Below are 20,475 nucleotides of genomic sequence, written 5' to 3'. Positions count from 1 at the left end.
TCAGTTAGTTCCCCTTTTTTTCATACTAAAGAAAATTTGAAAGAAAAATGGGAGTAATAGAGAAATAAAATATTTCATGGAATATTAGGTGGATTAAAGATAAGAGGAAGAGGTTGGCTATATTTGACCGGATAAATAACTACCTTCCAGCGATTATAATCTTAATAACATATTTAACAAAGGAATCAGTTAAGTTAATTGAAAAAAATGGGCTAAAATAAAATACCACTCTACATTTTGGAAGTACTCGGTTGGGGTGTCAGTGCTGATCCATCATGCGGTAAAGTTTACGGAATATGAATTTGAGTCTGATCCAAGAGGGCGCTATGTATTTCTGTATTGTAACTGGGAAGGATTGGATACGGTTATAGAAGCTATCTATATTAAAATTAATTCCATTTATGGAGGGGAAGACATATAAAGAGTTTTTCGCTCTAGGTGACTTCAACTGTGTGACGGACCAAGCACAAGACTGGAGGGTTAGTGAGAGAGGAGCCAATAAAAGGCTTCTCTATAAATGGTGTCATGAAGGGAAGGACAACGGCGCTGGATGTACTCAACTCAACAAAAATGTTCCTGATGTAATATGACACATAAGACCGCGTCTAGGATTGACCTAATCTTGGTGGATGAACAAACCCCCACCTCACTTCGGAAAATAAGTTATGAACCAAAAACGGTGTCAGCTCATGCAACGCTGGTGGGTTATATACAAAACAACAATTATGTAATGAATCCTTAGTTTGGGGGAAATTATCCCCTTCTATGGCGGAAGTGGGGTCTTACCGCCCAATCTCACTACTTAATACAGATTACAAACGGTTTGCAAAAGTTTGGGCTCTTACAAAAGGGGATTAATATCATTATTGGGGAAGAACAAAAAGGCTTCATACAAGGTAGAAACATATATAGTAACATTCAGAGAACTCTTCTATATATTCAGGTTGGTGAGGATGGCCCCCACTCTGTCCTGTCCTTAGATGCCAATAAGGCGTTTGACAGGGTAGAGCGGGGATATCCAGTAAAAACAGTGGAGGAGATGAATTTGGGGGAATCAATAAAGAGGCCTATAAAAGTAATATATCCCTCACCTACTGCAAGAACAAAAATAAATGGCCAAATGTCACCTACCTTCACCTTGGACAGAGGCACCAGACAAGGCCGCCCAATCTCACCTACCTTATTCGCTATAGCAATTGAACCACTGGCCCAAATTATTTGAGGGGTTTGGGATTAACCCCTTAAGGACTCAGGGTTTTTCTGTTTTTGCACTTTCGTTTTTTCCTCTTTACCTTTTAAAAATCATAACCCTTTAAATTTCCCACCTAAAAATCCATATTATGGCTTATTTTTTGCGTCGCCAATTCTACTTTGCGGTGACATTAGTCATTTTACCCAAAAATGCACAGCGAAACGCAAAAAAAAATCATTGTGAGACAAAATCGAAGAAAAAACGCCAATTTGTAAATTTCGGGGTCTTCCGTTTCTACGCAGTGCATATTTCGGTAAAAATGACACCTTATCATTATTCTGTAGGTCCATACGATTAAAATGATACCCTACTTATATAGGTTGGATATTGTCTTCTGGAAAAAATCATAACTACATGCAGGAAAATTTATACGTTTAAAAATGTCATCTTCTGACCCCTATAACTTTTTTATTTTACCACGTACCGGGCGGTATGAGGGCTCATATTTTGCGCCGTGATCTGAAGTTTTTATCGGTATGATTTTTGTTTTCATCGGACTTTTTTATCACTTTTTATTCATTTTTTAATGGTATAAAAAGTGACCAAAATATGCTTTTTTGGACATTGGAATTTTTTTGCGCATACGCCATTAACCGTACGGTCTAATTAATGATATATTTTTATAGTTCGGACATTTACGCACGCGGCGATACCACATATGTTTGTTTATTTTTTTTTTTACACTGTTTTATTTTTTTTATGGGAAAAGGGGGGTGATTCAAACTTTTATTAGGGAAGGGGTTAAATGACCTTTATTAACACTTTTTTTTTTACTTTTTTTTTGCAGTGTTATATATAGGGACACTGATCATTGTTATCCCATAGGAGACTATAATACTGATCACACTGATCTCTTATACTGATCATTATTATCCCATAGGAAACTATAACACTGCACACACTGATCTCTTATACTGATCATTATTATCCCATAGGAGAATATAACACTGCACACACTGATCTCTTATACTGATCATTGTTATCCCATAGGAGACTATAATACTGATCACACTGATCTCTTATACTGATCATTGTTATCCCATAGGAGACTATAACACTGCACACACTGATCTCTTATACTGATCATTGTTATCCCATAGGAGACTATAATACTGATCACACTGATCTCTTATACTGATCATTGTTATCCCATAGGAGACTATAACACTGCACACACTGATCTCTTATACTGATCATTATTATCCCATAGGGACCTATAACACTGCACACACTGATCTCTTATACTGATCATTATTATCCCATAGGAGACTATAACACTGCACACACTGATCTCTTATACTGATCATTATTATCCCATAGGAGAATATAACACTGCACACACTGATCTCTTATACTGATCATTATTATCCCATAGGAGAATATAACACTGCACACACTGATCTCTTATACTGATCATTATTATCCCATAGGAGACTATAACACTGCACACACTGATCTCTTATACTGATCATTATTATCCCATAGGGACCTATAACACTGCACACACTGATCTCTTATACTGATCATTATTATCCCATAGGAGACTATAACACTGTACACACTTATCTCTTATACTGATCATTATTATCCCATAGGGACCTATAACACTGCACACACTGATCTCTTATACTGATCATTATTATCCCATAGGGACCTATAACACTGCACACACTGATCTCTTATACTGATCATTATTATCCCATAGGAGACTATAACACTGCACACACTGATCTCTTATACTGATCATTATTATCCCATAGGAGACTATATAACACTGCACACACTGATCTCTTATACTGATCATTATTATCCCATAGGAGACTATAATACTGATCACACTGATCTCTTATACTGATCATTATTATCCCATAGGAGACTATAACACTGCACACACTGATCTCTTATACTGATCATTATTATCCCATAGGGGACTATAACACTGCACACACTGATCTCTTATACTGATCATTATTATCCCATAGGGACCTATAACACTGCACACACTGATCTCTTATACTGATCATTATTATCCCATAGGGACCTATAACACTGCACACACTGATCTCTTATACTGATCATTATTATCCCATAGGAGACTATAACACTGCACACACTGATCTCTTATACTGATCATTATTTTCCCATAGGAGACTATAACACTGCACACACTGACCTCTTATACTGATCATTATTATCCCATAGGAGACTATATAACACTGCACACACTGATCTCTTATACTGATCATTATTATCCCATAGGGGACTATAACACTGCACACACTGATCTCTTATACTGATCATTATTATCCCATAGGGACCTATAACACTGCACACACTGATCTCTTATACTGATCATTATTATCCCATAGGAGACTATAACACTGCACACACTGACCTCTTATACTGATCATTATTATCCCATAGGAGACTATATAACACTGCACACACTGATCTCTTATACTGATCATTGTTATCCCATAGGAGACTATAACACTGCACACACTGATCTCTTATACTGATCATTATTATCCCATAGGGACCTATAACACTGCACACACTGATCTCTAATACTGATCATTATTACCCCATAGGAGACTATAACACTGCACACACTGATCTCTCATCCTGATCATTATTATCCCATAGGAACCTATAACACTGCACACACTGATCTCTTATACTGATCATTATTATCCCATAGGAGACTATAACACTGCACACACTGATCCTCTTCTACTGATCATTATTATCCCATAGGAGACTATAACACTGCACACACTGATCTCTTATACTGATCATTGTTATCCCATAGGAGACTATAACACTGCACACACTGATCTCTTATACTGATCATTATTATCCCATAGGAGACTGTAACACTGCACACACTGATCTCTTATACTGATCATTATTATCCCATAGGGACCTATAACACTGCACACACTGATCTCTTATACTGATCATTATTATCCCATAGGAGAATATAACACTGCACACACTGATCTCTTATACTGATCATTATTATCCCATAGGGACCTATAACACTGCACACACTGATCTCTTATACTGATCATTATTATCCCATAGGAGACTATAACACTGCACACACTGATCTCTTATACTGATCATTATTATCCCATAGGAGACTATAATACTGATCACACTGATCTCTTATACTGATCATTATTATCCCATAGGAGACTATAACACTGCACACACTGATCTCTCATCCTGATCATTATTATCCCATAGGAGAATATAACACTGCACACACTGATCTCTTATACTGATCATTATTATCCCATAGGGACCTATAACACTGCACACACTGATCTCTTATACTGATCATTATTATCCCATAGGAGACTATAACACTGCACACACTGATCTCTTATACTGATCATTGTTATCCCATAGGAGACTATAACACTGATCTCTTATACTGATCATTATTACCCCATAGGAGACTATAATACTGATCACACTGATCTCTTATACTGATCATTATTATCCCATAGGGACCTATAACACTGATCACACTGATCTCTTATACTGATCATTATTATCCCATAGGAGACTATAACACTGCACACACTGATCTATTATACTGATCATTATTACCCCATAGGAGACTATAACACTGCACACACTGATCTCTTATACTGATCATTATTATCCCATAGGAGACTATATAACACTGCACACACTGATCTCTTATACTGATCATTATTATCCCATAGGAGACTATAATACTGCACACACTGATCTCTTATACTGATCATTATTATCCCATAGGAGACTATATAACACTGCACACACTGATCTCTTATACTGATCATTATTATCCCATAGGAGACTATAATACTGATCACACTGATCTCTTATACTGATCATTATTATCCCATAGGAGACTATAACACTGCACACACTGATCTCTTATACTGATCATTATTATCCCATAGGGACCTATAACACTGCACACACTGATCTCTTATACTGATCATTATTATCCCATAGGAGACTATAACACTGCACACACTGATCTCTTATACTGATCATTATTATCCCATAGGAGACTAACACTGCACACACTGATCTCTTATACTGATCATTGTTATCCCATAGGGACCTATAACACTGCACACACTGATCTCTTAAACTGATCATTATTATCCCATAGGAGACTATAATACTGCACACACTGATCTCTTATACTGATCATTATTATCCCATAGGAGACTTTATAACACTGCACACACTGATCTCTTATACTGATCATTATTATCCCACAAGAGACTATAATACTGCACACACTGATCTCTTATACTGATCATTATTATCCCATAGGAGACTATAACACTGCACACACTGATCTCTTATACTGATCATTATTATCCCATAGGAGACTATAATACTGCACACACTGATCTCTTATACTGATCATTATTATCCCATAGGAGACTATAACACTGCACACACTGATCTCTTATACTGATCATTATTATCCCATAGGAGACTATATAACACTGCACACACTGATCTCTTATACTGATCATTATTATCCCATAGGAGACTATAATACTGATCACACTGATCTCTTATACTGATCATTATTATCCCATAGGAGACTCTAACACTGCACACACTGATCTCTTATACTGATCATTATTATCCCATAGGGACCTATAACACTGCACACACTGATCTCTTATACTGATCATTATTATCCCATAGGAGACTATAACACTGCACACACTGATCTCTTATACTGATCATTATTATCCCATGGGAGAATATAACACTGCACACACTGATCTCTTATACTGATCATTGTTATCCCATAGGGACCTATAACACTGCACACACTGATCTCTTATACTGATCATTATTATCCCATAGGAGACTATAATACTGATTACACTGATCTCTTATACTGATCATTATTATCCCATAGGAGACTATAACACTGCACACACTGATCTCTTATACTGATCATTATTATCCCATAGGAGACTATAATACTGATCACACTGATCTCTTATACTGATCATTATTATCCCATAGGAGACTATATAACACTGCACACACTGATCTCTTATACTGATCATTATTATCCCATAGGAGACTATAATACTGATCACACTGATCTCTTATACTGATCATTATTATCCCATAGGAGACTATATAACACTGCACACACTGATCTCTTATACTGATCATTATTATCCCATAGGAGACTATAATACTGATCACACTGATCTCTTATACTGATCATTATTATCCCATAGGAGACTATATAACACTGCACACACTGATCTCTTATACTGATCATTATTATCCCATAGGAGACTATAATACTGATCACATTGATCTCTTATACTGATCATTATTATTCCATAGGAGACTATAACACTGCACACACTGATCTCTTATACTGATCATTGTTATCCCATAGGAGACTATAATACTGATCACACTGATCTCTTATACTGATCATTGTTATCCCATAGGAGACTATAACACTGCACACACTGATCTCTTATACTGATCATTGTTATCCCATAGAAGACAATAACACTGCACACACTGATCTCTTATACTGATCATTGTTATCCCATAGGGACTTATAACACTGCACACACTGATCTCTTATACTGATCATTATTATCCCATAGGAGACTATAATACTGATCACACTGATCTCTTATACTGATCATTATTATCCCATAGGAGACTATAATACTGATTACACTGATCTCTTATACTGATCATTATTATCCCATAGGAGACTATAACACTGCACACACTGATCTCTTATACTGATCATTATTATCCCATAGGAGACTATAATACTGATCACACTGATCTCTTATACTGATCATTATTATCCCATAGGAGACTATATAACACTGCACACACTGATCTCTTATACTGATCATTATTATCCCATAGGAGACTATAATACTGATCACACTGATCTCTTATACTGATCATTATTATCCCATAGGAGACTATATAACACTGCACACACTGATCTCTTATACTGATCATTATTATCCCATAGGAGACTATAATACTGATCACACTGATCTCTTATACTGATCATTATTATCCCATAGGAGACTATATAACACTGCACACACTGATCTCTTATACTGATCATTATTATCCCATAGGAGACTATATAACACTGCACACACTGATCTCTTATACTGATCATTATTATCCCATAGGAGACTATAACACTGCACACACTGATCTCTTATACTGATCATTGTTATCCCATAGGAGACTATAATACTGATCACACTGATCTCTTATACTGATCATTGTTATCCCATAGGAGACTATAACACTGCACACACTGATCTCTTATACTGATCATTGTTATCCCATAGGAGACTATAACACTGCACACACTGATCTCTTATACTGATCATTGTTATCCCATAGGGATCTATAACACTGCACACACTGATCTCTTATACTGATCATTATTATCCCATAGGAGACTATAATACTGATCACACTGATCTCTTATACTGATCATTATTATCTCATAGGAGACTATAATACTGATCACACTGATCTCTTATACTGATCATTATTATCCCATAGGAGACTATAACACTGCACACACTGATCTCTTATACTGATCATTATTATCCCATAGGAGACTATAACACTGCACACACTGATCTCTTATACTGATCATTATTATCCCATAGGAGACTATAATACTGATCACACTGATCTCTTATACTGATCATTATTATCCCATAGGAGACTATATAACACTGCACACACTGATCTCTTATACTGATCATTATTATCCCATAGGAGACTATAATACTGATCACTCTGATCTCTTATACTGATCATTATTATCCCATAGGAGACTATATAACACTGCACACACTGATCTCTTATACTGATCATTATTATCCCATAGGAGACTATAATACTGATCACACTGATCTCTTATACTGATCATTATTATCCCATAGGAGACTATATAACACTGCACACACTGATCTCTTATACTGATCATTATTATCCCATAGGAGACTATAACACTGCACACACTGATCTCTTATACTGATCATTATTATCCCATAGGAGACTATAATACTGATCACACTGATCTCTTATACTGATCATTATTATCCCATAGGAGACTATATAACACTGCACACACTGATCTCTTATACTGATCATTATTATCCCATAGGAGACTATAACACTGCACACACTGATCTCTTATACTGATCATTGTTATCCCATAGGAGACTATAATACTGATCACACTGATCTCTTATACTGATCATTGTTATCCCATAGGAGACTATAACACTGCACACACTGATCTCTTATACTGATCATTGTTATCCCATAGGAGACTATAACACTGCACACACTGATCTCTTATACTGATCATTGTTATCCCATAGGGACCTATAACACTGCACACACTGATCTCTTATACTGATCATTATTATCCCATAGGAGACTATAATACTGATCACACTGATCTCTTATACTGATCATTATTATCTCATAGGAGACTATAATACTGATCACACTGATCTCTTATACTGATCATTATTATCCCATAGGAGACTATAACACTGCACACACTGATCTCTTATACTGATCATTATTATCCCATAGGAGACTATAACACTGCACACACTGATCTCTTATACTGATCATTCTTATCCCATAGGAGACTATAATACTGATCACATTGATCTCTTATACTGATCATTATTATCCCATAGGAGACTATATAACACTGCACACACTGATCTCTTATACTGATCATTATTATCCCATAGGAGACTATAATACTGATCACTCTGATCTCTTATACTGATCATTATTATCCCATAGGAGACTATATAACACTGCACACACTGATCTCTTATACTGATCATTATTATCCCATAGGAGACTATAATACTGATCACACTGATCTCTTATACTGATCATTATTATCCCATAGGAGACTATATAACACTGCACACACTGATCTCTTATACTGATCATTATTATCCCATAGGAGACTATAATACTGATCACACTGATCTCTTATACTGATCATTATTATCCCATAGGAGACTATAACACTGCACACACTGATCTCTTATACTGATCATTATTATCCCATAGGGACCTATAACACTGCACACACTGATCTCTTATACTGATCATTATTATCCCATAGGAGACTATAACACTGCACACACTGATCTCTTATACTGATCATTATTATCCCATAGGAGACTATAACACTGCACACACTGATCTCTTATACTGATCATTGTTATCCCATAGGAGACTATAACACTGCACACACTGATCTCTTATACTGATCATTATTATCCCATAGGGACCTATAACACTGCACACACTGATCTCTTATACTGATCATTATTATCCCATAGGAGACTATATAACACTGCACACACTGATCTCTTATGCTGATCATTATTATCCCATAGGAGACTATAACACTGCACACACTGATCTCTTATACTGATCATTGTTATCCCATAGGGACCTATAACACTGCACACACTGATCTCTTATACTGATCATTATTATCCCATAGGAGACTATAATACTGCACACACTGATCTCATATACTGATCATTATTATCCCATAGGAGACTATATAACACTGCACACACTGATCTCTTATACTGATCATTATTATCCCATAGGGACCTATAACACTGCACACACTGATCTCTTATACTGATCATTATTATCCCATAGGAGACTATAACACTGCACACACTGATCTCTTATACTGATCATTATTATCCCATAGGGACCTATAACACTGCACACACTGATCTCTTATACTGATCATTATTATCCCATAGGAGAATATAACACTGCACACACTGATCTCTTATACTGATCATTGTTATCCCATAGGGACCTATAACACTGCACACACTGATCTCTTATACTGATCATTATTATCCCATAGGAGACTATAATACTGATTACACTGATCTCTTATACTGATCATTATTATCCCATAGGAGACTATAACACTGCACACACTGATCTCTTATACTGATCATTATTATCCCATAGGAGACTATAATACTGATCACACTGATCTCTTATACTGATCATTATTATCCCATAGGAGACTATATAACACTGCACACACTGATCTCTTATACTGATCATTATTATCCCATAGGAGACTATAATACTGATCACACTGATCTCTTATACTGATCATTATTATCCCATAGGAGACTATATAACTGCACACACTGATCTCTTATACTGATCATTATTATCCCATAGGAGACTATAATACTGATCACACTGATCTCTTATACTGATCATTGTTATCCCATAGGAGACTATAACACTGCACACACTGATCTCTTAGACTGATCATTGTTATCCCATAGAAGACTATAACACTGCACACACTGATCTCTTATACTGATCATTGTTATCCCATAGGGACTTATAACACTGCACACACTGATCTCTTATACTGATCATTATTATCCCATAGGAGACTATAATACTGATCACACTGATCTCTTATACTGATCATTATTATCCCATAGGAGACTATAATACTGATTACACTGATCTCTTATACTGATCATTATTATCCCATAGGAGACTATAACACTGCACACACTGATCTCTTATACTGATCATTATTATCCCATAGGAGACTATAATACTGATCACACTGATCTCTTATACTGATCATTATTATCCCATAGGAGACTATATAACACTGCACACACTGATCTCTTATACTGATCATTATTATCCCATAGGAGACTATAATACTGATCACACTGATCTCTTATACTGATCATTATTATCCCATAGGAGACTATAATACTGATCACACTGATCTCTTATACTGATCATTATTATCCCATAGGAGACTATATAACACTGCACACACTGATCTCTTATACTGATCATTATTATCCCATAGGAGACTATAATACTGATCACACTGATCTCTTATACTGATCATTATTATCCCATAGGAGACTCTAACACTGCACACACTGATCTCTTATACTGATCATTATTATCCCATAGGGACCTATAACACTGCACACACTGATCTCTTATACTGATCATTATTATCCCATAGGAGACTATAACACTGCACACACTGATCTCTTATACTGATCATTATTATCCCATGGGAGAATATAACACTGCACACACTGATCTCTTATACTGATCATTGTTATCCCATAGGGACCTATAACACTGCACACACTGATCTCTTATACTGATCATTATTATCCCATAGGAGACTATAATACTGATTACACTGATCTCTTATACTGATCATTATTATCCCATAGGAGACTATAACACTGCACACACTGATCTCTTATACTGATCATTATTATCCCATAGGAGACTATAATACTGATCACACTGATCTCTTATACTGATCATTATTATCCATAGGAGACTATATAACACTGCACACACTGATCTCTTATACTGATCATTATTATCCCATAGGAGACTATAATACTGATCACACTGATCTCTTATACTGATCATTATTATCCCATAGGAGACTATATAACACTGCACACACTGATCTCTTATACTGATCATTATTATCCCATAGGAGACTATAATACTGATCACACTGATCTCTTATACTGATCATTATTATCCCATAGGAGACTATATAACACTGCACACACTGATCTCTTATACTGATCATTATTATCCCATAGGAGACTATAATACTGATCACATTGATCTCTTATACTGATCATTATTATTCCATAGGAGACTATAACACTGCACACACTGATCTCTTATACTGATCATTGTTATCCCATAGGAGACTATAATACTGATCACACTGATCTCTTATACTGATCATTGTTATCCCATAGGAGACTATAACACTGCACACACTGATCTCTTATACTGATCATTGTTATCCCATAGAAGACAATAACACTGCACACACTGATCTCTTATACTGATCATTGTTATCCCATAGGGACTTATAACACTGCACACACTGATCTCTTATACTGATCATTATTATCCCATAGGAGACTATAATACTGATCACACTGATCTCTTATACTGATCATTATTATCCCATAGGAGACTATAATACTGATTACACTGATCTCTTATACTGATCATTATTATCCCATAGGAGACTATAACACTGCACACACTGATCTCTTATACTGATCATTATTATCCCATAGGAGACTATAATACTGATCACACTGATCTCTTATACTGATCATTATTATCCCATAGGAGACTATATAACACTGCACACACTGATCTCTTATACTGATCATTATTATCCCATAGGAGACTATAATACTGATCACACTGATCTCTTATACTGATCATTATTATCCCATAGGAGACTATATAACACTGCACACACTGATCTCTTATACTGATCATTATTATCCCATAGGAGACTATAATACTGATCACACTGATCTCTTATACTGATCATTATTATCCCATAGGAGACTATATAACACTGCACACACTGATCTCTTATACTGATCATTATTATCCCATAGGAGACTATATAACACTGCACACACTGATCTCTTATACTGATCATTATTATCCCATAGGAGACTATAACACTGCACACACTGATCTCTTATACTGATCATTGTTATCCCATAGGAGACTATAATACTGATCACACTGATCTCTTATACTGATCATTGTTATCCCATAGGAGACTATAACACTGCACACACTGATCTCTTATACTGATCATTGTTGTCCCATAGGAGACTATAACACTGCACACACTGATCTCTTATACTGATCATTGTTATCCCATAGGGATCTATAACACTGCACACACTGATCTCTTATACTGATCATTATTATCCCATAGGAGACTATAATACTGATCACACTGATCTCTTATACTGATCATTATTATCTCATAGGAGACTATAATACTGATCACACTGATCTCTTATACTGATCATTATTATCCCATAGGAGACTATAACACTGCACACACTGATCTCTTATACTGATCATTATTATCCCATAGGAGACTATAACACTGCACACACTGATCTCTTATACTGATCATTATTATCCCATAGGAGACTATAATACTGATCACACTGATCTCTTATACTGATCATTATTATCCCATAGGAGACTATATAACACTGCACACACTGATCTCTTATACTGATCATTATTATCCCATAGGAGACTATAATACTGATCACTCTGATCTCTTATACTGATCATTATTATCCCATAGGAGACTATATAACACTGCACACACTGATCTCTTATACTGATCATTATTATCCCATAGGAGACTATAATACTGATCACACTGATCTCTTATACTGATCATTATTATCCCATAGGAGACTATATAACACTGCACACACTGATCTCTTATACTGATCATTATTATCCCATAGGAGACTATAACACTGCACACACTGATCTCTTATACTGATCATTATTATCCCATAGGAGACTATAATACTGATCACACTGATCTCTTATACTGATCATTATTATCCCATAGGAGACTATATAACACTGCACACACTGATCTCTTATACTGATCATTATTATCCCATAGGAGACTATAACACTGCACACACTGATCTCTTATACTGATCATTGTTATCCATAGGAGACTATAATACTGATCACACTGATCTCTTATACTGATCATTGTTATCCCATAGGAGACTATAACACTGCACACACTGATCTCTTATACTGATCATTGTTATCCCATAGGAGACTATAACACTGCACACACTGATCTCTTATACTGATCATTGTTATCCCATAGGGACCTATAACACTGCACACACTGATCTCTTATACTGATCATTATTATCCCATAGGAGACTATAATACTGATCACACTGATCTCTTATACTGATCATTATTATCTCATAGGAGACTATAATACTGATCACACTGATCTCTTATACTGATCATTATTATCCCATAGGAGACTATAACACTGCACACACTGATCTCTTATACTGATCATTATTATCCCATAGGAGACTATAACACTGCACACACTGATCTCTTATACTGATCATTCTTATCCCATAGGAGACTATAATACTGATCACATGATCTCTTATACTGATCATTATTATCCCATAGGAGACTATATAACACTGCACACACTGATCTCTTATATACTGATCATTATTATCCATAGGAGACTATAATACTGATCACTCTGATCTCTTATACTGATCATTATTATCCCATAGGAGACTATATAACACTGCACACACTGATCTCTTATACTGATCATTATTATCCCATAGGAGACTATAATACTGATCACACTGATCTCTTATACTGATCATTATTATCCCATAGGAGACTATATAACACTGCACACACTGATCTCTTATACTGATCATTATTATCCCATAGGAGACTATAATACTGATCACACTGATCTCTTATACTGATCATTATTATCCCATAGGAGACTATAACACTGCACACACTGATCTCTTATACTGATCATTATTATCCCATAGGGACCTATAACACTGCACACACTGATCTCTTATACTGATCATTATTATCCCATAGGAGACTATAACACTGCACACACTGATCTCTTATACTGATCATTATTATCCCATAGGAGACTATAACACTGCACACACTGATCTCTTATACTGATCATTGTTATCCCATAGGAGACTATAACACTGCACACACTGATCTCTTATACTGATCATTATTATCCCATAGGGACCTATAACACTGCACACACTGATCTCTTATACTGATCATTATTATCCCATAGGAGACTATATAACACTGCACACACTGATCTCTTATGCTGATCATTATTATCCCATAGGAGACTATAACACTGCACACACTGATCTCTTATACTGATCATTGTTATCCCATAGGGACCTATAACACTGCACACACTGATCTCTTATACTGATCATTATTATCCCATAGGAGACTATAATACTGCACACACTGATCTCATATACTGATCATTATTATCCCATAGGAGACTATATAACACTGCACACACTGATCTCTTATACTGATCATTATTATCCCATAGGGACCTATAACACTGCACACACTGATCTCTTATACTGATCATTATTATCCCATAGGAGACTATAACACTGCACACACTGATCTCTTATACTGATCATTATTATCCCATAGGGACCTATAACACTGCACACACTGATCTCTTATACTGATCATTATTATCCCATAGGAGAATATAACACTGCACACACTGATCTCTTATACTGATCATTGTTATCCCATAGGGACCTATAACACTGCACACACTGATCTCTTATACTGATCATTATTATCCCATAGGAGACTATAATACTGATTACACTGATCTCTTATACTGATCATTATTATCCCATAGGAGACTATAACACTGCACACACTGATCTCTTATACTGATCATTATTATCCCATAGGAGACTATAATACTGATCACACTGATCTCTTATACTGATCATTATTATCCCATAGGAGACTATATAACACTGCACACACTGATCTCTTATACTGATCATTATTATCCCATAGGAGACTATAATACTGATCACACTGATCTCTTATACTGATCATTATTATCCCATAGGAGACTATATAACTGCACACACTGATCTCTTATACTGATCATTATTATCCCATAGGAGACTATAATACTGATCACACTGATCTCTTATACTGATCATTGTTATCCCATAGGAGACTATAACACTGCACACACTGATCTCTTAGACTGATCATTGTTATCCCATAGAAGACTATAACACTGCACACACTGATCTCTTATACTGATCATTGTTATCCCATAGGGACTTATAACACTGCACACACTGATCTCTTATACTGATCATTATTATCCCATAGGAGACTATAATACTGATCACACTGATCTCTTATACTGATCATTATTATCCCATAGGAGACTATAATACTGATTACACTGATCTCTTATACTGATCATTATTATCCCATAGGAGACTATAACACTGCACACACTGATCTCTTATACTGATCATTATTATCCCATAGGAGACTATAATACTGATCACACTGATCTCTTATACTGATCATTATTATCCCATAGGAGACTATATAACACTGCACACACTGATCTCTTATACTGATCATTATTATCCCATAGGAGACTATAATACTGATCACACTGATCTCTTATACTGATCATTATTATCCCATAGGAGACTATAATACTGATCACACTGATCTCTTATACTGATCATTATTATCCCATAGGAGACTATATAACACTGCACACACTGATCTCTTATACTGATCATTATTATCCCATAGGAGACTATAATACTGATCACACTGATCTCTTATACTGATCATTATTATCCCATAGGAGACTATATAACACTGCACACACTGATCTCTTATACTGATCATTATTATCCCATAGGAGACTATAATACTGATCACACTGATCTCTTATACTGATCATTATTATCCCATAGGAGACTATATAACACTGCACACACTGATCTCTTATACTGATCATTATTATCCCATAGGAGACTATAACACTGCACACACTGATCTCTTATACTGATCATTGTTATCCCATAGGAGACTATAATACTGATCACACTGATCTCTTATACTGATCATTGTTATCCCATAGGAGACTATAACACTGCACACACTGATCTCTTATACTGATCATTGTTATCCCATAGGGACCTATAACACTGCACACACTGATCTCTTATACTGATCATTATTATCCCATAGGAGACTATAATACTGATCACACTGATCTCTTATACTGATCATTATTATCTCATAGGAGACTATAATACTGATCACACTGATCTCTTATACTGATCATTATTATCCCATAGGAGACTATAACACTGCACACACTGATCTCTTATACTGATCATTGTTATCCCATAGGAGACTATAACACTGCACACACTGATCTCTTATACTGATCATTGTTATCCCATAGGGACCTATAACACTGCACACACTGATCTCTTATACTGATCATTATTATCCCATAGGAGACTATAATACTGATCACACTGATCTCTTATACTGATCATTATTATCCCATAGGAGACTATAATACTGATTACACTGATCTCTTATACTGATCATTATTATCCCATAGGAGACTATAACACTGCACACACTGATCTCTTATACTGATCATTATTATCCCATAGGAGACTATAATACTGCACACACTGATCTCTTATACTGATCATTATTATCCCATAGGAGACTATAACACTGTACACACTGATCTCTTATACTGATCATTATTATCCCATAGGAGACTATAACACTGCACACACTGATCTCTTATACTTATAATTATTATCCCATAGGAGACTATAACACTGCACACACTGATCTCTTATACTGATCATTGTTATCCCATAGGAGACTATAATACTGATCACACTGATCTCTTATACTGATCATTATTATCCCATAGGAGACTATATAACACTGCACACACTGATCTCTTATACTGATCATTATTATCCCATAGGAGACTATATAACACTGCACACACTGATCTCTTATACTGATCATTATTATCCCATATGGACCTATAACACTGCACACACTGATCTCTTATACTGATCATTGTTATCCCATAGGAGACTATAACACTGCACACACTGATCTCTTTTACTGATCATTATTATCCCATAGGAGACTATAATACTGCACACACTGATCTCTTATACTGATCATTATTATCCCATAGGAGACTATATAACACTGCACACACTGATCTCTTATACTGATCATTATTATCCCATAGGAGACTATATAACACTGCACACACTGATCTCTTATACTGATCATTATTATCCCATAGGAGACTATAATACTGATCACACTGATCTCTTATACTGATCATTATTATCCCATAGGAGACTATATAACACTGCACACACTGATCTCTTATACTGATCATTGTTATCCCATAGGAGACTATAACACTGCACACACTGATCTCTTATACTGATCATTGTTATCCCATAGGAGACTATAACACTGCACACACTGATCTCTTATACTGATCATTGTTATCCCATAGGGACCTATAACACTGCACACACTGATCTCTTATACTGATCATTATTATCCCATAGGAGACTATAATACTGCACACACTGATCTCTTATACTGATCATTATTATCCCATAGGAGACTATATAACACTGCACACACTGATCTCTTATACTGATCATTATTATCCCATAGGAGACTATAATACTGCACACACTGATCTCTTATACTGATCATTGTTATCCCATAGGGACCTATAACACTGCACACACTGATCTCTTATACTGATCATTATTATCCCATAGGAGACTATAATACTGCACACACTGATCTCTTATACTGATCATTATTATCCCATAGGAGACTATATAACACTGCACACACTGATCTCTTATACTGATCATTATTATCCCATAGGAGACTATAATACTGATCACACTGATCTCTTATACTGATCATTATTACCCCATAGGAGACTATAACACTGCACACACTGATCTCTTATACTGATCATTATTATCCCATAGGAGACTATAATACTGATTACACTGATCTCTTATACTGATCATTATTATCCCATAGGAGACTATATAACACTGCACACACTGATCTCTTATACTGATCATTATTATCCCATAGGAGACTATAATACTGATCACACTGATCTCTTATACTGATCATTATTATCCCATAGGAGACTATAACACTGCACACACTGATCTCTTATACTGATCATTGTTATCCCATAGGAGACTATAATACTGATCACACTGATCTCTTATACTGATCATTGTTATCCCATAGGAGACTATAACACTGCACACACTGATCTCTTATACTGATCATTGTTATCCCATAAGAGACTATAATACTGATCACACTGATCTCTTATACTGATCATTATTATCCCATAGGAGACTATAATACTGCATACACTGATCTCTTATACTGATCATTATTATCCCATAGGAGACTATAACACTGCACACACTGATCTCTTATACTGATAATTATTATCCCATAGGAGACTATAACACTGCACACACTGATCTCTTATACTGATCATTATTATCCCATAGGAGACTATAACACTGCACACACTGATCTCTTATACTGATCATTATTATCCCATAGGGACCTATAACACTGCACACACTGATCTCTTATACTGATCATTATTATCCCATAGGGACCTATAACACTGCACACACTGATCTCTTATACTGATCATTATTATCCCATAGGAGACTATAACACTACACACACTGATCTCTTATACTGATCATTATTATCCCATAGGGACCTATAACACTGCACACACTGATCTCTTATACTGATCATTATTATCCCATAGGGACCTATAACACTGCACACACTGCTCTCTTATACTGATCATTGTTATCCCATAGGAGACTATAACACTGCACACACTGATCTCTTATACTGATCATTATTATCCCATAGGAGACTATAACACTGCACACACTGATCTCTTATACTGATCATTATTATCCCATAGGAGACTATAACACTGCACACACTGATCTCTTATACTGATCATTGTTATCCCATAGGGACCTATAACACTGCACACACTGATCTCTTATACTGATCATTGTTATCCCATAGGAGACTATAACACTGCACACACTGATCTCTTATACTGATCATTATTATCCCATAGGAGACTATAACACTGCACACACTGATCTCTTATACTGATCATTATTATCCCATAGGAGACTATAACACTACACACACTGATCTCTTATACTGATCATTGTTATCCCATAGGGACCTATAACACTGCACACACTGATCTCTTATACTGATCATTATTATCCCATAGGGACCTATAACACTGCACACACTGATCTCTTATACTGATCATTGTTATCCCATAGGAGACTATAACACTGCACACACTGATCTCTTATACTGATCATTATTATCCCATAGGGACCTATAACACTGCACACACTGATCTCTTATACTGATCATTGTTATCCCATAGGGACCTATAACACTGCACACACTGATCTCCTATGCTGATC

This window comes from Hyla sarda, unplaced genomic scaffold (assembly GCF_029499605.1).
Source record: "Hyla sarda isolate aHylSar1 unplaced genomic scaffold, aHylSar1.hap1 scaffold_975, whole genome shotgun sequence".
Lineage (NCBI taxonomy): Eukaryota > Metazoa > Chordata > Amphibia > Anura > Hylidae > Hyla > Hyla sarda.
The sequence above is the reverse complement of the archived record's forward strand: the minus strand, read 5'-3'. Positions refer to the sequence as shown.